Here is a 23,736-nt window from a genome sequence, read left to right as displayed (position 1 = left end):
CATGCAAATGCGATTTTGTGACAAGGTTGCTCACATCAACCATATAGTAATCTATGGCTGCATACGCACTATGCCTTTAAAGCAACTTCAAAAAAACTTTCCCCCACCTCAAAGAATTCTGGGCACTGTAGTTTCTCGGAATTGTCACTCTGCCCAGAATTCTTTGAGGTGAGGGAAGTGCTTTGAAGGGATAGTGTGTGCTTAGCCTAAACCCCATATGTTTATCGTAGTTGGTTAAATGCATTTGTGCAATCTGTGTGGTGAAATGTGCTGTTGAGATGGAATCCTTAATTGGAAGCTCTTAATTAAGCAAGCCGGAAGTAGAGCTGAAACATATCTACATGACAAATCTACATGAAAATGAGACACGACGTGCCCACCCAAAAACTTGCAGGTGGAGACAATATTGAAAATCAGATCTGATCCCTTATAACCACCCTGATACCATCATGAGGACAAATAATCATGAATGTGCAATGAAAAAGACATCTGGAGAGGTCCCCTCTTTCTCCAAAATCTGTCACACTTTAGCACAGGCATCCCCAAACTTCGGCCCTCCAGATGTTTTAGACTGCAATTCCCATGTTCCCTGACCACTGGTCCTGTTAGCTAGGGATCATGGGAGTTGTAGGCCAAAACATCTGGAGGGCCGCAGTTTGGCGATGCCTGCTTTAGCAGGACAAAAAATGCAGCGCCTAGAACTGTACTAAGGTGCAGACAGGGATTTGGTTTCATTCTCAGTGACTCAGGTTGAGTTCTAGGAGATAAGCAAGACCCGGGGAATGACAGTTATTCATTGCTGTCTGAGGGCAAATCCTGATTCTTGCAACTGACGCATGGATAACGCGGGCGGGTGGGGGCAGGAATCATATCTAGCACTTGCACCAGTTGCGCCCCTGAGTTCATTCACACCCTCAGGCCGTAATCACTTTAGAGAAATAGAAGGCAGGGACAGATTTGGAAAAGGGGAATTTGTCTTCACTGGATGCTCTTGCCTGACATAACGTTCTCAGCAGTGGAAGGCAAGGTAGGACGTAGGGCAGCAGAGGCAATGAAAGGAAATGAAGTTTTGCAGAGACTCTGATAGTGTACATACTGTACCTTTTAAAGCACATTTTTCCTCTCAAAGAATTCTGGGTACGGTAGCTTGTTAAGGGTTGCTGAAAATTGTAACACTGAGGGATAAACTACAGTGCCCAGAATTCTTTAAGGGAAAGGTTGTGTTTTGATTGTGTTTCAAAGATACAACATGTACACAGCCTCTCTCCATCCTTTGCACATCCTGTGAAACTTGAGAAATCTTTAGCAAGTGATAAATTCAGGAATGTATGAATTTTAGCAAGTGATAAATTCAGGAATGTATGAATCTAAGCAACATTAGCCTTATTTGATCCTGGTTTTTAATCACCACTGACTTGTTTATATTTGCCAATAAAGCCTCTGACAGTTTAATTTTGTTCTTATTTGAGAAGAATTCTCATTTCAAGATATGGGATCCCATCACTGAAACTTTCCTCAAACCACAGTTTGTAGTTCTCTCTTGAGTGTCCCATTTGCAAAGCATCAGGGCCGGCTCTAGGTATAGTCCCGGTGGCACGGGGCGCCAGGGTGCTGCTCGCTGCGAGGGCAGGGGCGCCGGAGCGATCTCAGCGCCTCAGCGTCACGGCGCCCAACCTGCTCGAGACTGCCCTGCAAAGCACGATGTGTTGTTTTGGTTTTCAGCATTCATTTCAATATTTTTATGGAATCAATTTGATGTGATGCCAAATTCATTCTTGCTATAGGCTCACTAATATCATATTGACCCTGGGAAGAGTCTTGCAGGGTCTTCAGGTGCCAGAGATTGAGATTGCCCTGGAGCAATTTGGCAAAGACCAATAATGAGCACAGGGTAAAACTTGCCATTCATGGCGGTCTTGTGAAATAGCTTGCACCTCACTTGGTTCAGTGCAGTGGATTGAACTGCCTGTGTCTGAATATCCATGTAGAGAACTCTAAAGAGAAAGAATGCAAGAAGTTTGGTAGACATGGGCTGCAGCTGGCCTTTTCACATGAACTCGGGTGCACTTGCTCAAGTCCTCTCTTCCACGCAAATATTTATTAACACAGGAACCTTTCCACCGCTACATCCTGGCCACGATTGTTGTGATGTATTTCTGAAGTTATCTTTACATTTCCATTCATTATAGTATGCTTGGGAAATTGTGTGTTTTAAGGGCACATCACAAAGACTCAGTAGCGGCCAGTGTGGTTGGGCAGATGTGCCCTTTCAGTGCTGGCATCACTGCAGGTCATTTGAACAGGGGGGTGGGGCAGGGCAGGGCAGTGCTGTGCTGTGGTTGGAGCTGCAAGAATGCACCAGCAGAGCCAATCCAGCGCTCCCACCGGTACAGCCACACCGTCCCTGATTTTGCCACTACTCTGCCCTGCCCCACTTCCAGGCTCATCCAGGAAAGCTGTAGTGATGTCCGTGTTTGGAGAGTTGACTCACACCGTCCACTACCGGTTGTACTGGTTTTATGCTCTGTTTAACTGCCATGGGTTCCACCAAAGACCCCTGGGAATTGTAGTGGAGGCTGGTGAGAAGTATATGCAAGAGATCTCTGCCCTTGTTACAGAACTATCCTTCCCAGGGTTAGCACTGACACTCTAGATCAGTGTTTCTCATAAACTAATGGAAACGAGCAGCATAAACAAACAAGTGGCTGTTTAACCATACTGTGCAGGAGGAAGTGCTGTGCTGTATAGATAGAATGGCGCGCAAATCACATGGTAACGCTGAACGTCTGTGCGCCCATGTTGATGTGCAGATCATGCAATTAGTTGCATATGAACTCGCCTTCCAAACATAATACAGTCGTACCTTGGATCCCAAACGCCTTGGTACTTGGATGTTTTGGCTCCCAAATGCCACAAACCCAGAAGTGAGTGTTCCAGTTTGTGAACGTTCTTTGGAACCAGAACATCCATGGCTTCTGATTGGCTGCAGGAAGCTCCTGCAGCCAATCAGAAGACACATTTTGGTTTCCAAACGTTTTGGAGGTCAAAACGACTTTGGAACAGATTGTGTTCGACTTCCAAGGTACGAATGTACTTATTTTTTTTAGATTTTAATGTTGTTGGTTTTTTTATACTCATACCATATATATATTTGGAAACATTCACACACACACCCTCCTTGCTGTGAGATCTTCATATGCCCCCCTGGTGGAGATACACTGCTGGAGGTGCCTGCCTGATCACCTTGTATATGCAAAAAGCACTATGAGGATACTGCCATTACATAGCTCAGTGACACTGGAGGCTTCTGTTGCTGTTCTTTCTTTTTTAAGAGAGGCAATAAAGTTCTTGCTTGTGTCCTGGATGGGCTGTCATCTAAGGCTCCCTTCCATGGCAGGTAACATAACGCTCCAGTGCTCTCTCCTTACTAGGGGAACTGTCCCTATGATTTGCTGCTGCCTGACCATTTTCCTGATTCAGGAAATGGGAGCATAAAACAATATTTAATGGGTCCCCCCCTGTATGTTTAGTCCAAGTGCTCTCCAGAGAGCCGCTTCAGTTTTGTCCAGCAAGGGGTTGGCCAAACTGACTGAGGAAATCATTTATTGCTGCAGATATTTGTAGGCTGCAGTTACAGAACTGCTTTCCGTTTTGCTTTTGCCGTGGCCAAAGTTAATTTCTCTTCCAAGTTTCAAGAGCCAGTCACGGAATCCGGTTTAAACTCACCATCCAAGTGACCGATTACTCATATCTCAGTAGCAAGCGAAGTTGTAACAGAATGCTTTTCAGGCAACACCCAGCTGAACTAGACTAAACAGGAGGAACTGTTTAAATATTAGCCATCAGTGGTGTTGCAAGCGGCAGCATGCCCAGAAATGCGTAGTGACTGCCTCTGGGCCAAACGTATATGATTTATCTATCTAGAACACAGTGGTTCCTCTGTGAGGTCTCAGCTGGCCACCCACTATGCTTCATATGCAGAATGTCACTTTAATGTCAATCTGGAAACTGATCTCAAGAGTGGCTAAAACTGTAGGAGGTGCTATAGCTACAACTGTGGCATCAGTCAGTCTTGGAGAGCATTTGACACCTAAGGCTGACTGCAGTTGTAACAACTTAAGTACAGTATTGAGTCTGAACCAGAGGCACAGGGTGGGGGGGGGGACCCATGGGCAGTTGCTCCTGGTGCAAAATTGTTAGGGGCGCAATATTTCAACACCCGGTGCTGCCTCAACGCAGCTGCACGCTGGGCTCCATTGAAAACGGCTTCTCCATGCAAACCAGGAAGCGACCTCTCCAGACAACGAAACTACTCTTCTTTTCTTATCTCTGCAGCTGTGATCTCCTGGGTGATGCAGTTGAATGTGCATGCGTACTCTGTTTCCCTCACTCCTGCTTCCCCCCCTCTGTGCAGCTCCGGACGCTGGCAACCCATGCTACACAACTGGTCTAAACACACGTTCCAGCGCTCTGGAAAGATACTTCAGAATGTGTGTCCCGCTTCGAGCACACTTAAAATATAATGCCTTCCTTTGCTCTTAGTTTGAAGGGGCAGTCAGGTCACGCAGTGAGCCAAATGTAATGCTTTATGGTGTGTTTGCATTCCGATTCTTTACATAGGACCCCAAATATCTCCGGGCACACAAGTTTTTTTCTCCTTTTGACAGGTGTTTTTTGGGAACTGAGCCCACCTTAACCTGGGCTCTTAGGTCGAGTGCCTCTCTGAGCTGCAATATCAAAGAAGCTCAGTGATATCTCTGCTTGACATGAAGAAACTGAAACTGAGTTCCTTGAAGGAAGAGTTGGATAGAAATGTAATGAATACCTAATGTAATGAATACTGGGGTCAGCAACCTAAGGCCCATGGGCCAGAAACGGCCCGCAGAGGTCGTTTGACTGGCCCACGAGCCGCCCCCTGAACTGAGCCGCCCACTCGCATGCTGCGCTAAATCAGCGTGGTGCGGGGATTTGCTCGTGCGGCGCCAGAAATTGCGTCTGCGCACAGACACTGAAAATCATGGACACCGATCCGGCCCAGGCAAGATAAACCTTGCTGACCCCTGCCTAAGACCATAATCCTGTGCACACTCACTTGGGAAAAAAGTCCCACTGAAATTAATAAACATGCATAGGATTGGCTGTAAGTCAACCTGGCTGTGAGAATCAACTTCTGTCTTTAGTCTCAGGACTGGATTCACATGCAATAATCCTTTTTCAGTTGGTGTGGGATGTTTCTCAGCGTGCCCTGGCCCTGGGCTACATCACTTCCCTGGCTTGGGCTTTATCGGTTATTTCCCAACTCCATGCACAGTTGCAGCACTTAAAATAACTGCCAACTGAAACTCTTGCCTTAACTAACACATTAGTGTGCTTGAGAGAAAAGGCTCACTGCGCTACCACTACACCCCCACTACAAGGAAACAAGGAAATTATGTTAATTGGTTGAATGAAAAAACAAACAGTACTGCTAAATATGCGGAGGGGGCAGGGAAGAAATAGCCGCAAATCTAGACTTACTGTTCTGATTATAGTTGCCTTTCTCATAGTATTTATTTGCAGAGGAGGCCCTATCGTGAGATAACTGCCTCAAGCGGTCTAGTTTGGGCACCATAACAGGCATTGTTTGCAAAGGACAACATATGTTGCGTTGGAAGACACACAGGTGAATGAACCTTTGATGTTGTGTTTTTGTGTGAATGTCTACTGTTCGTTACAATCTCCCTCCCTCGTGTGTGTATTTGTACCTGCAACTCAGGGCAACACTTCACGCAGCTTGTTGTAACAGGAGTCACCAACCATCATTTATCAATGAATTGTATTAAAATTATTATTTAAATAATGAACAAGTTAATAAATCTAGCGGTTGACTCAACGCCTTCCATGTATATGGTGCTTTATTGAGAGATGTAAGGGGTGTGTATGTGTGTGTGTGTCCTGAGGAGCTTCTGAGCTGAATTGCCACAGTGGATGAAAACAGTAGGAAAGGAAATGCGGGGCGGGGAGAGGGGAAAGTGAGAAGGGATGAACGGGGGGGGGGGGATCTGTGAGGGTGAAAAGGATGTTTCTTATGGACTTTGCTCTTGCTGCAGACAGCAAGAGAATAATGTGTTGCTCAGGCATTTCCCCAAAAATCTCTTCCATTCCTGTCTGCACGAAAAGGGGAACGCTTTGTGGTATTTATGTGTTCTGTGCAAGCGCTCACCTACTTTTGCGTTTCAGAGTCACATGAATAATATATACACAACTGTCTCAGTTCAACAGCACTCAGCAGACTCCCAAGGGGAGGGGGAGAAGGGAGGAAATCCTACCGGTGTTCTGCAACAAACTGTTTGCTCATTAGGCAGGGAAAGAGAGGAGGGAGAGAGAGGAGGAGGGAGAGATGCCGACTGTAGTAAAGAGATCCGTTTATATTAGTGTGTGAGCCATTCATCCTAACAAACTCTTGGGTGCATTTGCAAGCTCAGATAACACAGGTGATTATTTGCCTTGGAGTTGTTACTGAGGCAGCCGTTCCCATGTCCCCCTGCCAAATCCATCACCCAGGATCGAGAGAGCTGTGTTAATTAAAACCACTCCCAGCCTAGGGGCCAAGGTCTGTTCGGCGCACCTCCCAATAAAATATTTGAGGGGACCGTCACACCCTCTCAAATTGATGGGCATTGCCAGTCAAACGGTGTGCATGTGCCATGTCATGTGATCAGTTATGTGAGGCGGGGCTTACCTGGGCTCCCCAATATTTTATTCAAGTTGGCACCCCTTCTCCCAGCTGATGCTAGGAATAGGAAAATAATAGGAATTGTTTCTTTGTAGCCAGCCACAGCTTTCTTTCTTTCTTTCTTTCTTTCTTTCTTTCTTTCTTTCTTTCTTTCTTTCTTTCTTTCTTTCTTTCTTTCTCTCCCCCCCCCCCAACTGAAAGCAGATGGACATCATACCAAACCGGGCAGAAGAGTTGCGTATATGCCTCAAATGCATTTGTTTTCATCTTGAAAGTACCGCAACGATCTTTGCTGTTTTCCTTCAACACAACTATGCCTCTGCATTTTGACTTCAAGACTACAGCAAGAAAATGTGTTGCTCCTTAAGGGCTTGCTAAGGGTTGCCCCAGTTGAGCGCCAGCCTTGCAGTGCAAATGAGCTGGCATAAGTGACCAGCCTACCATCTTGGTGATTTAAATATGCCACATAAATGTCATATGAGCAAACCAAATGAATAAACTCGAGTTGTATCCAACTAAAGCCCCACCTGCGCTGCACACTTAAAGCAGTTTCATACCATTATAGTTATGGCTTCCCTCAAAGAGTCCTGGGAACTGTAGTTTGTCAAGGCTTCCAAGAGTTGTTGGCATCCTTCTGTTTCGAGAGACAATGGAGTGCACCTCCAGGGGTGAAGTCACACAGCTGCGCTAGCAGGAGCGAAGTGAGGTCATGGAGATGTCAGGGCAAATAGCTCAGTCAGCAGAGCATGAGACTCTTAATCTCTGAGTTGTGGTTTTGAGCCTCACACTGGGCAAAAGATTCATGACTTGCAGGGGGTTGGACTAGATGACCCTTGGGGTAATTCCAACTCTGCAATCCTAAGATTCTATTATTGATGCCATTGTGGCTACTCCTAGTGCATGTCTTCTGCTGATGGGACTATATTAAGTGATACCTGCCCTGTGCCTTCAAAGCACATTATTTCCCTCAAGGAATTCTGGGCACTGTGGTTTGTTAAGGGTTATAATCATAGAGTTGGAAGGGACCACAAGGGTCATCTATTCCAACCGCTTGCAATGCAGGAATATTTTGCCCAACGTGGGGCTCGAACCTACAGCCTCGAGAATAAGAGTGGTGGAGATTGTTTTTGGAGGAATGTGTTTTGAACATCTTTAAATGTATAGTGTGTACACCGCGAAAACACTCATTTCATTCCAAAATTGAAAGCTCATTGCAGATTGATTTTTTTATTCCCCTGCAGTGTGTCCATTTGAAAACAGTTGTCGGCAGTCCTGGCAATTTGGGTGTGGGTGTGTACATCCACACCTGCCCAATGATGTTGTGAGTGGGTGTATATCAAGATTGCAAGCACCATTTCCTTCTTCGTTAACTTGGACCATGTGCAGGGAGGAAAATACGTGGATATTGTGTATTGAGTCAAAGGATTTTATATCTGTATTATTATTGTCTGTATTTGCATTAGGATAAAGTAACTGCCTTTTGGTTCCAGAGGGTACAGCTACTATTGGTTCATTTAAGCTGCTGTATTTGGATCCTCTGTCTTATTGGTTTCCTCCAAAAGGCAGCACTGTGATTGCTTGATATTGTTCCCTCCAAAATGTATCCCTTCCTAGCTAGTCCCCTGTCCCTATAAATGTAGCTTTCCTCTCCTCAGTCTTCAGTCTTGTTCACTTTAATAAAGAGCTGTTACTAGAGAACTGTCTCCAGCATGTTTTGTCAAGAGAGCTGAAATCACAAACCCCACGTCACAACAACTGGCGACGAGGATGGGATCCGGAATGCTGAGGAGCGGTTAAACACAACCCTGCCTCAGAGTCCGGATTGCAGCTGAGAACAAGACTCACTGGCCAGCTGAGAAGACGACCCTGCCCGCTAGGACAATGGAGAGTCCAAGGGTATTGGAGCCCTTCCAGCCATCAGAGCCCCACACCTGGGAAGACTACGTCGAACGCTTCGAGTTCTTTGCAGTGGCTCAAGGAATCACCGATGCCAGCAAAAGAAGGGCCACATTCCTGAGCTACTGTGGGCCCGAGACCTTCAAGCTGGCCAAGGCATTACTTGCTCCAGCGAAGCTGAGTGAGACATCTCTCAAAGATATTCTTGCCTGCCTAACAAGCCACTTGGCGCCTACTGAGACCAAGATGGCCCGGCGGATGGAGTTCCATAAGAGGCAGCAGCATGCTGGGGAGTCTGTATCCACATTTCTGGCTGAACTCCGGAAGCTCGCTCAGCACTGCGGCTTCCAAAATCTGGAAGAGACTCTCCTGGATCGGTTTATTGGTGGTCTGAGCAGCAAGAAAGCCAGAAGACGCATCGTGGCTAAAGAAGAGGTTACCCTTGCTTCAGCCTTGAAAGAGGCCACCGCCACGGAGAATTATGAAAGAGAGGAGCTTGATGCCAGTCGCAAGGCCACTAAGCCACAGATAGAAGTTGCGCATGCCATGGACGAGCTAGAGGCTACTCCGAGCCAGAGCCCAGTCCGTGGGGTCGAGTCGGTGCGTCAGGCCTGCACAGTGCACAGAGATCGCCGAGGCAGTTGCCCAGGTTGTGGCGGAAACCATGAAAGGAAGAGTTGTCGTTTCAGGGATGCTATCTGCCGGACGTGCGGAAAGACGGGTCACATCGCCAGGGTCTGTAGATCGGCGGCGTCGGGAGCGACAGGAGCACCTAGACTGGAGCATCGCAGACCGCCCACAGCAATTCGTTTTCTAAAGGACTGCCACTACGTAACGGAGATCAACGGGAGGGCCGTGCAGTTTCCAGCGCAAGGCAAGGCACACGTCAAGGTGAAGATTGAGGGTCAGCAGTGCGACATGGAGGTGGACTCCGGATCCGCATTCACCATCGTGTCGGACCAGACCGCGAAGACATTCTTCCCCAGGGGTAAGTTGCCCCCTCTGGAGCCCTTTCCGGCAACCTTGCAGTCGTACTCAGCAGGCCGCATCCATGTTATGGGAATGTGTGCCGTGAGAGTACAGTTCCGGGACAAACAGGCTGTACTCAAACTGGTGATTGCGAAGGGCAGTCGCCCCAGTCTCCTGGGCACTGACTGGTTCCCTGCCCTGGGACTGAGTATCTCAGGGCTTAATTCAATCCAAACCTGCCCTGAGATGAGTGAGGTATTATGCAAGGAATTTGCTGGTCTCTTTAATGGAAAACTGGGTTGTTATAAAGGGCCCCCAGTTGACTTCGAGTTGGACCCCGGGGTGGCTCCAATCCGACTCAAACCAAGGCGAGTGCCATTTGCACTGCAACCCAAGATCGAGGCAGAGCTGGATAAATTGGTCAAGCAGGGAGTTCTCTCACCCGTGGACTCTGCTAAGTGGGAGACTCCAATCGTCACACCCCTTAAAGCAAATGGGGAAGTCAGGATATGTGCAGATTACAAATGTACTATCAATAAGGCACTCAGGGGAAACTCATACCCCATTCCAGTCGTATCACATCTGTTGGCTAAACTGGCTGGGGGCAAGGTGTTCGCCAAAATTGACCTGGCACAAGCTTACCAACAGCTGCCAGTAACCCCACAATCAGCGGAAGCACAGACTATTGTCACACATAAAGGGGCGTTCAGAGTTAACAGATTACAGTTCGGAGTTTGTGTGGCCCCAGGGATTTTTCAAGGGCTCATGGAACGCCTGTTAAGAGGTCTGCCGGGGGTCTTGCCATTTTTTGATGATGTTTTGATTGCTGGAAAAGACCCACAGGAACTGGTTGCGCGTGTCCGTGCAGTGTTGCTCAAGTTCAAGGAGGTGGGGTTGCAACTGAAAAAAGAAAAATGCAGTTTTGGGGTGCCAACTGTGGATTTCTTGGGGTTTAAAATTGATGCATCAGGCATCCACCCCACAGATGCTAAGATTAAGGCCATCATCGAGGCACCACGACCACAGAACAAGACGGAGTTGCAGTCATTCCTGGGACTTATTAACTTTTATCATTCGTTCTTACCCCAGAAAGCTTCGGTAGCTGAACCATTACATAGACTATTGCAGAAAAAGAATGTGTGGCGATGGGGGCGGGAGCAGCAGAAGGCTTTTGACTCCTTGCGAGGAATGCTGAGTAGCAGGAGCGTCCTTGCTCATTATGATGAGTCAAAGCCGCTGGTCCTGGCATGTGATGCCTCTCAATACGGTCTGGGGGCTGTGCTGAGTCATAGGGAACCGGATGGGTCGGAAAAGCCCATCTCTTTCTATTCCCGTACGTTGTCGCCCACAGAGCGCAACTATGCTCAAATTGATAAAGAGGCACTGGCTATTGTGTCCGGAATCAAAAGGTTCTATGATTATTTGTACGGTCGCCAATTCTCCATTGAAACGGACCACAAACCATTGTTAGGGTTGTTCAACCCAAACAAACAAACGCCACAAATTCTCTCCCCCAGAATGTTGCGTTGGTCAATATTCCTGAATGGGTTCCAGTACACCTTGACCCATGTGCCGGGGAAACAGTTGTGCCATGCTGATGCGCTGAGTCGATTGCCCCTTCCTGGCGGGAGCAATGAGGATCCTGCTCCGGCGGAGCACATTATGATGCTAGAAACACTTCCGGGGGCTCCTGTAACAGCTACGGATATAGCTGAGAAAACTAGGAAAGATGCTGTTCTCTCCCGTGTGCTCACTTGGGTGGGGAGGGGGTGGCCAGGTGGTCCGCATGAAGAAAAATTCAGGCCTTATGCGACAAGGCAGCACGAATTGTCCATGCATAAGGGTTGTCTCCTATGGGGAGATAGGGTGATAATCCCAGCACCACTGAGAAACAGGGTTCTTGAGACGCTTCACATGGGACACCCGGGAATGGTCAGGATGAAGTCGCTAGCCCGATGTTATGTGTGGTGGCCTGGAATGGACCAGAACATAGAACAATGGGTACGAACATGCAAGGCATGCCAAGAGGTGCGGCCAGAAGTGGCCAGAGCACCAGTCCACTGGTGGGAGCAGTCCAGGACTCCCTGGAGCCGGCTGCACATAGATTTTGCTGGGCCATTCCAAGGGAAGGTCTTTTTGGTTATCGTTGATGCATATTCCAAATGGTTAGAAGTGGCGATGGTCCCTAGCATGGCATCAGCTGCCGTAATCAAGGTGTTGAGGCAGCTGTTTGCTACCCACGGGTTACCTGAGACCATTGTATCAGATAATGGGGCAGCTTTTGTATCCCAAGAATTCAGGGCATTCTTGGCTGATAACTTTATAAGAGGGGTCACATCCGCGCCCTTTCACCCATCCTCCAATGGGCAGGCTGAGCGCATGGTAAGAACAGCCAAAGAATCCATTGCGCGCTTAATGGAGGGTAACTGGTCGGCTCGCATTGCGCGAATGTTATTTTTGCAGCATGCGACGCCGTGTACTGCGACGGGCAAGTCGCCAGCCGAGCTGCTCTTAGGTAGAAGACTGGTAACGGTGCTGGATTATGTCCACCCAGATAAAATGCCAAACCGTAATTCAAGAGCAACCCCCCAGGCTGAGACTGACACAACAAGGTATCTCGCCCCTGAAGATCTGGTCTGGGTGAGGAACTATTCACGAGGTCCGCGGTGGGTGGCCGGTGTGATCACCCGGGCTAGTGGACCTGTGTCCTATTATGTGACCTTGGGAAATGGGCAAGTTTGGAAGAGACATATAGATCAGCTGAGGCGCCGGGCGCTCAGCAGGGAGGAGTCAGATAATTCATCCCTGGCTAATGACGCACAGCTGCGAGACCAGAGTGAAAATGGCCCAGAGGTGCAGTCACCAGGGGCTTCAGCAAATGAACCAGGGTCTGCTAGTCCTCAGGATGACGAGGTACAGGTAGGGGACCCTGAGATGTCTGGGACTCCATCTGTTCCTGACGAAACCCCTATAGCAGCCCCTCCACCACAGGTAACACCCAATCCAGAACCTGCAACACCTGTTGTCAGGAGATCAGGTAGAAGTTGTAGGACCCCACAGTACCTGAGGGATTACGTCTGCTGTGCTCACTAGGGGGGGAGGGGTGTTGTGTATTGAGTCAAAGGATTTTATATCTGTATTATTATTGTCTGTATTTGCATTAGGATAAAGTAACTGCCTTTTGGTTCCAGAGGGTACAGCTACTATTGGTTCATTTAAGCTGCTGTATTTGGATCCTCTGTCTTATTGGTTTCCTCCAAAAGGCAGCACTGTGATTGCTTGATATTGTTCCCTCCAAAATGTATCCCTTCCTAGCTAGTCCCCTGTCCCTATAAATGTAGCTTTCCTCTCCTCAGTCTTCAGTCTTGTTCACTTTAATAAAGAGCTGTTACTAGAGAACTGTCTCCAGCATGTTTTGTCAAGAGAGCTGAAATCACAAACCCCACGTCACAACAGATATCCTAAAGAAGAGGAGGGTTTTCAAACACATAACAAGTAGGCACATCCAACCTCGTGAACAGCAGGATCTAGAAACACTCTAAATTGAAAGCAGCATGTTGAGGAGGAGCATTAATGATTCCGGATTAGGAACATCTACATCTTTTGTGCTACAAGTGAGTTAGGCTGCATACCCACCAAGTCTGAATGGAAAAGCTGGGCTGTTGAAGGCTGTATGTCAGCAATGCTATACTTTACGTTTTAAACCAATGCGCTAGGATGAAATGCAGAGGACGGTGTTCCTTAATAGTGGAACAAAAGAAGGCATTTTGATTGGTACAGCTTGCCATGTAGGGGAGAGAAAATCTGCGCAACTATTAAAAGGCGCGGGAGTCCAGACAACTTTTTCTTGAGGTAACTCCTACCAAACAAGCAGGAGGCAGCGTCTCGTGGCTTTAAAATGTATTCATTGGTCCAGTTCAAACCTTTTCCTAGTCAGCATAACCTGAACTGCAGTGATCTCTGAAAACAAACAAAATGTCCATACAGGGCTTTGCTTTCACTCATCACTGCTACTTATGTTGAGGCCATCAGTTCCAAGAAGAAGGACTAGCTTAAATTATATCTTCCTTTTCATCACTTCTAAATCTGTTCCTTGAACCACTCAGGCATATTCTCTGAGAATATTGCTTGCTTGACTAAAAGAAGAGTGCTTATGAGGGCAGGCAGGAGAGACTGTTGGTCAACGGCGTCCTCCAAACCCTTCCCATCCACCAACCAGGTACTGTATTATATTTCAACAAAGCAATTTTCAAGGGAAAGACAACCAGTATGTAACAAACAGGATCAATGATGTAAAATTACCCCCCCTTTCTTTTTAAGCCAACTTTTTTTAAAAAACAAGCACCCAGTCTACATTCATTCTATCATAGAATGTTGTGTATACATAGGAGTGAGAAGCAACTGCTGTCCTTTCCAACTGTACCCCATATTACTTTTCCAGCTGTTCATCCCATTTATTTTGCTCCATAAATTTCAATGGGGGCCACTGAGAACTAAGCCAGCCCCCCTTTCCATAGTCTTTCCCTTATTTTCCTGTATAGGTCATGTTCCTGTAGTTTATAATCCATGAGATTTTGGTGGATTTCAAATTCAGTTCCCTGGTATTTCCAGAATGTATTAATTTGGGGGGGGGAGACTCTTGTTTTCCCATCAAAGCCCCATGTCGAAAATAAAGACATTTGCACCCACTGTATTAATGCTGCAAGGGACTATTTTATGTGTTCTTATGACCTACAGGTGGCGGAAGGAGCGAGCTGCATTCCAGTGAGTGAGCCTGTCCCTGGCTATAGTACTGGTTTTAGCCCTCTCACTGGTCAGACCCGAAGGAGTTAAGGGGCAGAGGGATTAGGAGAGGGAGGCTAGGGAAGATGAAACAGGTTTGAAAAGGCAACTGAAACCATCTTAGGTTAGATTGCTTTTCGAAACTATTGGGAATTTTTTAAAGAGTAAATGAAGGGATTTCACTCTGCTGAAATCCATCATTTACCACTTTAAAAGGGACACAGGTAATTTTCACCTGGGATCTCTGCTGTGGTCGATTTCAAATACTGCGCACGTATATCTTAGTCAGGTATCTGTCCCTAAAAATTGTTAGGGGAGGCATTAAATTTTAAATTAAAAGGAAAGTGAAGAAAAATAGAAGATCAAAGAAGACCTAATCCTAATAACACATGGACAGTAAATTGTAGACAGATGGTGGACTTTGAGAAAGTCCCCCCAAAAAGAGTTTAGCCAAGGAAAATTTAAACTGAAAACTAAGAAAAATACCAAGATGGAGAGTTTAAAGAGAACCAAGAAAATTTAAAAATACTTTACTGGAAAAGCCAAGAGAAAATGAAGATAAATGAAGGAATATGAAGGGGAATCAAGTTTTATATAGCTTTCAAACTAGTCTTTGGATGAAAAGAAGGAGCAGATGACTATGAAGTCTGCTTAAAGAAGAGGAAAAATGAGTATGGAAAATAGAAGACATTTCTTTTAAAAGGCAACTAGAGAAGTCATTTCATGAACAGAAAGTTAGGGGTTTTTTGTTGCTGAAGCTAGAAATGTGAATGTGGAGGTGGGAAAAGCAAAGAAGATGAGGAGAAGCCAAAACCGTTCCTTCTGTGGTAGTAATAACTCCAAAATCATGGCCTGTGCTTTCATTGACAAATGTGCTAAGGGGGTGGGTTACGCTGTATCCCTTACGGCTCCATGTGCATCCCTCCCGAAGCTGCGCGCTCGGTGGAAGAGGATGACCATCCCAGATAGAAGGAGTGTATCATTCTTTGGTCAAGGGTATACGATAGGTGTGCTCCCCTGGTGGAACCTCCAAACTTTTTGCTAAGCATTTTCCAAGAACATTATTTAATACATACTTCAGTGCCTTACTTGGATGTGTCTGGAGTCTTGGAAGCTTGACTACCCTACGTTCTCCTACAAATGGACCCTTGAGCTTGTTTGGAGGTCCTAGCAGGGGAGCGCAGCTATTGTATACCCTTGACCGAAGAATGGTACACTCCTTCTATCTGGGATGGTCGTCCTCTTCCACTGAGCATGCAGCTTCGGGAGGGATGCACATGGAGCAGTGAGGGATACAGCATAATCCACCCCCTTAGCGCAAATCAACCCTGACAATCACTGGGGTGACAGATGTCACAGCCAGATGACTCTCACATCCTCTTCAGCTGTCACTTCTTTCTTTGAAGCGACCATCGCAGCTGAAGGAACGTAACTTTCAAGTTCACTTGAATTTTCAGAGGTAATGACAGGCTCAAATGCCTAACAAGTAAACCCTAAACGCTACATCACAATGATAGCAGCAATATAGTTGTATATAATATGCCTGAAGGACATCTAGGTGAGTATATCTTGCTTGGCTGGGAAGAAAATTTATATTGTCTTACTTCTGAAACTCTTTGTGCAAAGACTCTTTCAGGTCACAGGAGAGGGACGATCACACCGCCATAAGCTCACTGGAGAAAAGGTAGGTTATTGATGTAATAATACATAAAATATACAGGTTCCTAAGGAGCTTGCACTTAGCAACATTGGTCATTCAGTCGTTCTTTTCAGATGAGCTGGGAACTGAAGACGCCAGGTGGCTGCCATTCCTGTTTCCAAGGGAACTTCTACTGTCGAGATGTCACTGCAGAGAAGGCCCTTTCCTGTGTCAGTCCACAATGAGGTACACTTGCGGGTGGGACAACACTCTTTCTTTGGTTCCAGATATTCTGTTTGACAGACGTCGCAGAGTTCACTGTGTCTGAGGCAGAGCTGTTCCGTTAACACCTAAGATGCAATGTGAGTAAGAGCTCCTGATACATCAAGTAGAAACCTGCTGTTATTATTGAGAGAAACATGCATTGTGATTTCAAAACTTTAGGAAAATTGCTGGTTTTTCCGCTCTGTTTCTGTAGGAGAGAGAAAGGGTGCTGAAGACCCCAGTCTCTTCCAGGTGCATCTCATTGACACACTCTCTTTACAGTTCTGTCTGAAGAGCCCACAACACTCAGATGAAGCCGGAGCCACCTCTTCCTGCAGAGTCAAAGAAGTCATGGTGGACGTATTTTACAAACAAATAAAAAACTCAGAAAAATACCAAGATGGAGATTTTAAAGAGAATCAAGAAAATTAAAAATACTTAATTGGAAAAGCCAAGAGAAAATGAAGATAAATGAAGGAATATGAAGGGGAATCAAGTTTTATTTAGCTTTCAAACTAGTCTTTGGATGAAAAGAAGGAGCACATGGCTATGAAGTCTGCTTAAAGAAGAGGAAAAATGAGTATGGAAAATAGAAGACATTTCTTTTAAAAGGCAACTAGAGAAGTCATTTCATGAACGGAAAGTTAGGGGTTTTTTGTTGCTGAAGCTAGAAATGTGCACATGGAGGTGGGAAAAGCAAAGAAGATGAGAAGAAGCCAAAACTGTTCCTTCTGCGGTAGTAATAACTCCAAAATCATGGCCTATGCTTTCAATGACAAATGTGCTAAGGGGGTGGGTTACGCTGTATCCCTTACGGCTCCATGTGCATCCCTCCCGAAGCTGCGCGCTTGGTGGAAGAGGATGACCATTCCAGATAGAAGGAGTGTACCATTCTTCAGTCAAGGGTATACGATAGCTTTGCTCCCCTGGTGGAACCTCCAAACTTTTTGCTAAGCATCTTCCAAGAACACTATTTAATACATACTTCAGTGCCTTACTTGGATGTGTCTGGAGTCTTGGAAGCTTGACTACCCCTACGTTCTCCTACAAATGGACCTTGAGCTTGTTTGGAGCTCCTAGCTGTGTGGCGCAGCTATTGTATACCCTTGACCGAAGAACAGTACACTCCTTCTATCTGGGATGGTCGTCCTCTTCCATGGAGCACGCAGCTTTGGGAGAGATGCACATGGAGTGGTGAGGGATACAGCATAATCCACCCCCTTAGCGCAAATCAACCCTGACAATCACTGGGGTGACAGATGTCACAGTCAGATCACCCTCACATCCTCTTCAGCTGTCACTTCTCACTTTGAAGCGACCATCACAGCTGAAGGTAACTTTCAAGTTCTCTTGAATTTTCAGAGGCAAAGACAGGCTCAAACACCTAACAAGTAAACCCTAAACGCTACATCACAATGATAGCAACAATATAGTTGTATATAATATGCCTGAAGGACATCTAGGTGAGTATATCTTGCTTGGCTGGGAAGAAAATTTATATTGTGTTCCTTCTGCAACTCTTTCTGCAAAGACTCTTTCAGGTCACAGGAGAGGGACGATCACACCGCCATGAGCTCACTGGAGAAAAGGTAGGTTATTGATGTAATAATACATAAAATATACAGGTTCTTAAGGAGCTTGCACTTAGCAACATTGGTCATTCAGTCATTCTTTTCAGATGAGCTGGGAACTGAAGACCCCAGGTGGCTGCCATTCCTGTTTCCAAGGGAACTTCTACTGTCGAGATGTCACTGCAGAGAAGGCCCTTTCCTGTGTCAGTCCACAATGAGGTACACTTGCGGGTGGGACAACACTCTTTCTTTGGTTCCAGATCTTCTGTTTCACAGACGTCACAGAGTTCACTGTGTCTGAGGCAGAGCTGTTTTGTTAACACCCAAGATGCAATGTGAGTAAGAGCTCTTTATACATCAAGTAGAAACCTGCAGTTATTATTGAGAGAAACATGCATTTTGATTTCGCAACTTTAGGGAAATTGCTGGATTTTTCCTCTGTAGGAGAGAGAAAGGGTGCTGAAGACCCCAGTCTCTTCCAGGTGCATCTCATCGACACACTCTCTTTACAGTTCTGTCTGAAGAGCCCACAACACTCAGATGAAGCCACCTCTTCCTGCAGAGTCAAAGAAGTCATGGTGGACGTATTTTACAAACAAATAAAAAACTCAGAAAATACCAAGATGGAGATTTTAAAGAGAATCAAGAAAATTAAGAATACTTTACTGGAAAAGCCAAGAGAAAATGACGATAAATGAAGGAAGGGGAGAATCTAATTTTATTTACCTTTCAAACTAGTCTTTGGATGAAAAGAAGGAGCACATGGCTATGAAGTCTGCTTAAAGAAGAGGAAAAATGAGTATGGAAAATAGAAGGCATTTCTTTTAAAAGGCAACTTTTGTTGTTGTTTAGTCGTTTAGTCGTGTCCGACTCTTCGTGACCCCATGGACCAGAGCACGCCAGGCAACTAGAGAAGTCATTTAATGAATGGAAAGTTAGGGGGTTTTTGTTGCTGAAGCTAGAAATGTGCATGTGGAGGGGGGGAAGCAAAGAAGACAAGGAGAGGCCAAAACTGTTCCTTCTAATTTCATGTTGGCTCAGGTTGCCTTGTAAGGAGAGAAAGACAGGAAAGTTTGAAACTTGCTGAAAAGGCAAATAAAGCATTTTAAGAATAAACTTGCTGATGGTGACTGGAGAGTGACTGCTCAGGGACATGGCAAGTCCAGGATCCTGTGGGAAAGTGCTTTCTCCAAAGGAAGTTCCTGAGAGTGGCTAGAGTGCTGGATTAGGACCTGGGAGACTCGAGTTCAAAACCTCACTCTGCCATGGCTCTATCTCTCAGCCTAACCTACCTCACAGGGTTGTTGTGAGGATCAAATGAGGAAGCAGACTAGAACATCAACTCCACTAAACCTTTCCAGCAGAACCTGCAAGATTACAAAAAGAAATGGGAAATGGAGCTCAAAAGGTAACTATGGAACAACAGGCCAGGCAAAATAGTCCCTAATGTGTAACGTGGCTCTCTGGCGGTAATTACCAAGGTTTTTGGATTTTATTTTTTGCTAAGCGTCTTCTAGGAACAGCTATTTAGCATATAGCTCAGACAACACAAAGCGTTTAATTTATAAAACCAAAATTTGGATCCTCTATCACTGAAGGTGATACCAGTTTACCAAAAGAACAATTTTAAAACCAGGTCCAGCAGTCAGCTTCCATTGCCAGTAACTTCCCACCTGGAAACGAGTGCTGCAGTTGAAGGAAGGTAAGTATAAAGTACTTTGGACTTTTCAGAGGTGGCAACAGGTGCAAATGTATTCTGATTGAAGGGCTTCTAGGTGAGTATCTCGTGCTTGGCTGGAGAGAAAATCTGTTTCCCACCTGCAATTCTTGTGCTGAGACACCTTAAGGTCACAGTGAGAGGGATCATCACAGCGGCTTGAACTCATTGGAGGAAACGTACATTATAAATGGAATAACACATATAAACCAAGGCTCCCAATGAGCTTTTATGGAGCGATTTTGGCCATTTAATCTTTTTTTTTTTCAGAAGACCTATGCAAGTCCAATGTAGTTGGCACCTGAGCTTCCAGCAGGAAGAACCTTCTGCAGTCAGGACACAGTACAGATCCTTTCCTGTGTCACTTCCCAATGAGGTCTATCTGCTGGTGGGAAAACCCTTACTTATTCTTTTGCTCCAGCTCTTCCTTTTTACACCCCTCCGAGAGCTCCGTGTATCTAAAGCAGTTGATGCAATGTGAGCTCAGTTCTTGATACATCAAGGAGAACCGTGAAGTAGATGTTTGAGGGGCACCTGCATTTTGACCGTCCTGCATTAGGTAACCTGCTGTTTTTTCCCACTACTCAGTGACCTTTTTCAGTGCAATGCTTTTGTATTGGTCTCTCCTTTTTAATCTCTTCACTCGCTTCATGAAAAAATGACAAGTCAAAATGGCACTCTGTGACGGAACCACATCTAGGTGAGTATCTCTTGCTTGACTAGGGAGGAAATATCTAGTTAAAATGGTACTCTGTGATTCCTCATTCGTTTTAAAGTTGCAGCAAGACAAGTTTGCGACCTAAAGGATTCTTCTGTATCTTCCCATCTTAAAATGGAGCCTTCAACTCTGGAATATGTCTCCAATGTGTCTTGCGAGTGGAGGTAGAACAAATGTTTGTAGGTTATAGAGTGGTACTGAAAGGACTGTCCTTTCCCGCAGCAACGACAAGATGACATAATAAATGGGAAACAAACGTCAAAAGGTAACTATGCAACAGGGCAGGCAAAACTATCACCGATACATGATGTGGCTGTGGTAGTAATAATTCTAGGATGCCAACTCTTCTTTTTCCAATTTTCTTTTCTGCTTTTCTCTCCACAGGTCTCTCCAAACAGCTCTTCTTAACATCTTAAGGTTTTCTTTTCCCTGAAAGAACATTCGCAGAATGTTCTCTCAGGTTTTGCTTTTCCCCTTGTTGCATTGCTCAAAAAAAAAGCAAAAGACACTGGTGGTCGGCGCTCCTGGTTCCCAGGAACGGGGTTCAAATCCCTGCGGTGTCCATGCTTACTTCCAATGCAACTGCTATCTCTCTCTATCCCTCTCTCTGTCTCTCCCTCCCTCTCTCTCTCCCTCCCTCTCTCTCTATCCCTCTCTATCTCTCTATCCCTCTCTATCTCTATGTCTCTCTATCCTTCTCTATCTCTCTCTATGTCTCTCTATCCTTCTCTATCTCTCTCTATCCCTCTCTATCTCTCTCTATCCCTCTCTCTATCCCTTTCTATCCTTCTTTATCTCTATCCCTCTCTCCCTCTCTATGTCTCTCTATCCCTCTATGTCTCTCTATCCCACACTGCCCAAATAACGATTGGCTCCCTTTTTCTTAAGCCAAAGCTTTAGCATGGGAGGGTGGTGACTTCAGTGACTGAGCTTGATTCTTAACTTCACCATTGCACTAAAGGACCATTTCAAGCACTACCTTCAAGGTTACCAAGACGGGGTTCAAGTCCCTGCGGTGTCCTTGCTAATTTCCAATGCTAACTTCGAATGCAACCATCTATTTTCCCTTATATCCCTCACTTCCCCAAGTATTAGCATGAGAGGGTTTTTGGGTGGGGATTTCAGTGAATAAGCTTGGTTCTGAGAACCAATTCAAGCAACCTTTGCACTGTGCTGTATGCTCTAATGATGCTCCCCTGATGCATCACCAGCGTGTGTCTCGATAGGTTGGATCATGTGGGTGCTTCCTATCCTAGCATTCCCAGGTACTAAGGAGTACTACTCCCCTAGTACTTTTTAAGGAGAATCTTTGTTTGTTTAGGAAACCACATACTCACTCACTCAAACATGCAACCTATTTAAATTATACGGAAAATGGACAAGGTCTCAATGACAGAGAAACTGGTACCACATGCACACATGAGCAGAAGAAGCAGGGCAAAGACAGGGTGGTCAGTGTCCTCCTTTGGAGAAGACTTTTGTCCATTTGAAGGGCTATCAGAAGGTTAGGATAAGGACAGGTGGCAGGATAAGGTTAGGATAGTGGCAGCATAAGGACAGGTGGCAGTTCTCTGTATGATGACCTCTATTTGAATGGCTGTCCATTCCAAAACTGGTTTAAAAGTAAAGGAAAGCAGGGGCCCTGGAACTGCCCATCAGAAGCCAAACTGAGCACATGCACACAGGCCATGGTCTTCCCCACTACAATGAGATGTATTGTATTCCTCTATAAAAATTATAGGGAGATATCTAACATTAGTCATTTCTTAAAATCATGCATCCAGCTAATTCATACTTAGATTCACCGAAAGCAATGGGTCTACTTTGTATTACTCAGTAGGGTAGTAATCATTTTTTAATGTGCATCTATATACAGCATTTGCAAATTAGTCTCCTCTTTCTTTTCAAGACATGTGTCAAAGAGGCCAATTTCTGCAATTCAGAGAATCTAGCTGGAGGCTGAAGGGGCAACAAAGTTTAGTGAGCAGGAAGAACCTGTGGAAGGAAGCAGTTCAGACTCCAAGGCTGAAGCAGAGGAAGGGCGTCAAGAGACAGCTGAGGAATCCAGGGAGTCTCCCTCTCCTGCTGTGACAAGCTCCCCTCCAGCCTTGTCTCCAAGAACGCACAGAATAATGAGGAGAGTGGAACAGAGGACAAAGATGCTCAGATGCTGATTGAGACTGCTTGGGAGAGGAGGAGCCTTAGAAGGCAAGACCTACTGGGAAGTGTCACTGAGTTGTATGTTCATTTCCTTGAATAAAAAGTTGACTGAGCACTGACAACTAGCCTTGCTTTTCTTTTTCGTGCTGACCTGCATCCCTGACAGCCAGGCTCTTTGCCCGCCCCGCCCCCCCAATCCTGGGAAGTACAGTTTGACCCTAACTTTACTTAGGCTGGAGAGATTATTGGTCAAAGCCCAGGGTGTCCTGGTTGTTGCCCACCATAAAGGAAGGCTGTAGCTCCATAGCTGCCAAGTTATCCCTTTTTTTAAGGGAAATTCCCTTATGCTGAATAGGCTTCCTCGTGAGAAAAGGGAAAACTTGGCAGCTATGTGTAGCTCAGTGGGCAGATCTCATGCTTAGCATTTAGAAGGACCCGGGTTCAATTTCTGGCATCTCCAGGTACGGGTGAGTCCAACTCACAATATCCTTTGATGTGACCACCTGTTGAAAATCTTGGCATATTGCAGAGATGGCAAAATGGATGGCACGAAGATACAAATTTAGAATATTTTAAGGAAGACTGGAAACCCTTTCTAGTCTAAATAAAAGGTTATTATTTCCCCTGTGCAAGGATCACAGCGGATCTTCAGTGGATGATCATAGACATATCTCACCCTGAATTAACCTCACAAGGCTGCTGGCGTGAGGTAGAATGTGAGCTCCTTGGAGGAAGGGCATGATAAAAGCGAAAAGTAAATAAAGAGACACCTGTGTGGACCTTGGTCTCTAATAGTTAACTGCCATCTTTTCTTCCTCCACAAGGAAGTGGGAATAGAACCGAGAGAACTCAAGAAGCTTGGGTTGGGCAGCGTAGAGAGGGACAAGGAGGCGAGACCATTGTCTACCGTAACTGCAGTACCGGTAGTGATCCCATGTTGCTCTCATTTATTTCAGTAGTGCTGGAGTCGGTAACCTTTGGGCTGCCAGATATTGCCACATAGCTGCCAAGTTTTTGCTTTTCTCGCGAGAAAGCCTATTCAGCATAAGGGAAAATCCCTGTAAAAAAGGGATAACTTGGCAGCTATGGATATTGCTGAACTTCAGTCCCCATCACCACTGGTCACTGCACATACTGAGGCTGATGGGAGCTGTACTTCAGCAACACCTAGCAGGCCAAAGGTTCCCCCACACTGGCAGCTAAGTATTGTTCCTGAGAATTTCCCCCATGGATTGAAGCAGTTCACAAACACACACAGAGAGAGGTATGGAGTGCTCTCCAAAATGAATTTAAAAGTTCTCAACT

General features: G+C 45.8%; 1 protein-coding gene across 1 annotated transcript in view; it reads right to left on the bottom strand.

The window, feature by feature from the left end:
• Nucleotides 1-23,736, bottom strand: part of LOC118075273 (low-density lipoprotein receptor-related protein 2-like) — a 94,113-nt gene that overhangs the window by 69,179 nt on the left and 1,198 nt on the right. The window lies entirely within an intron of this gene.

Source organism: Zootoca vivipara, chromosome 16 (assembly GCF_963506605.1).
Source record: "Zootoca vivipara chromosome 16, rZooViv1.1, whole genome shotgun sequence".
Lineage (NCBI taxonomy): Eukaryota > Metazoa > Chordata > Lepidosauria > Squamata > Lacertidae > Zootoca > Zootoca vivipara.
The sequence above is the reverse complement of the archived record's forward strand: the minus strand, read 5'-3'. Positions and strand labels throughout refer to the sequence as shown.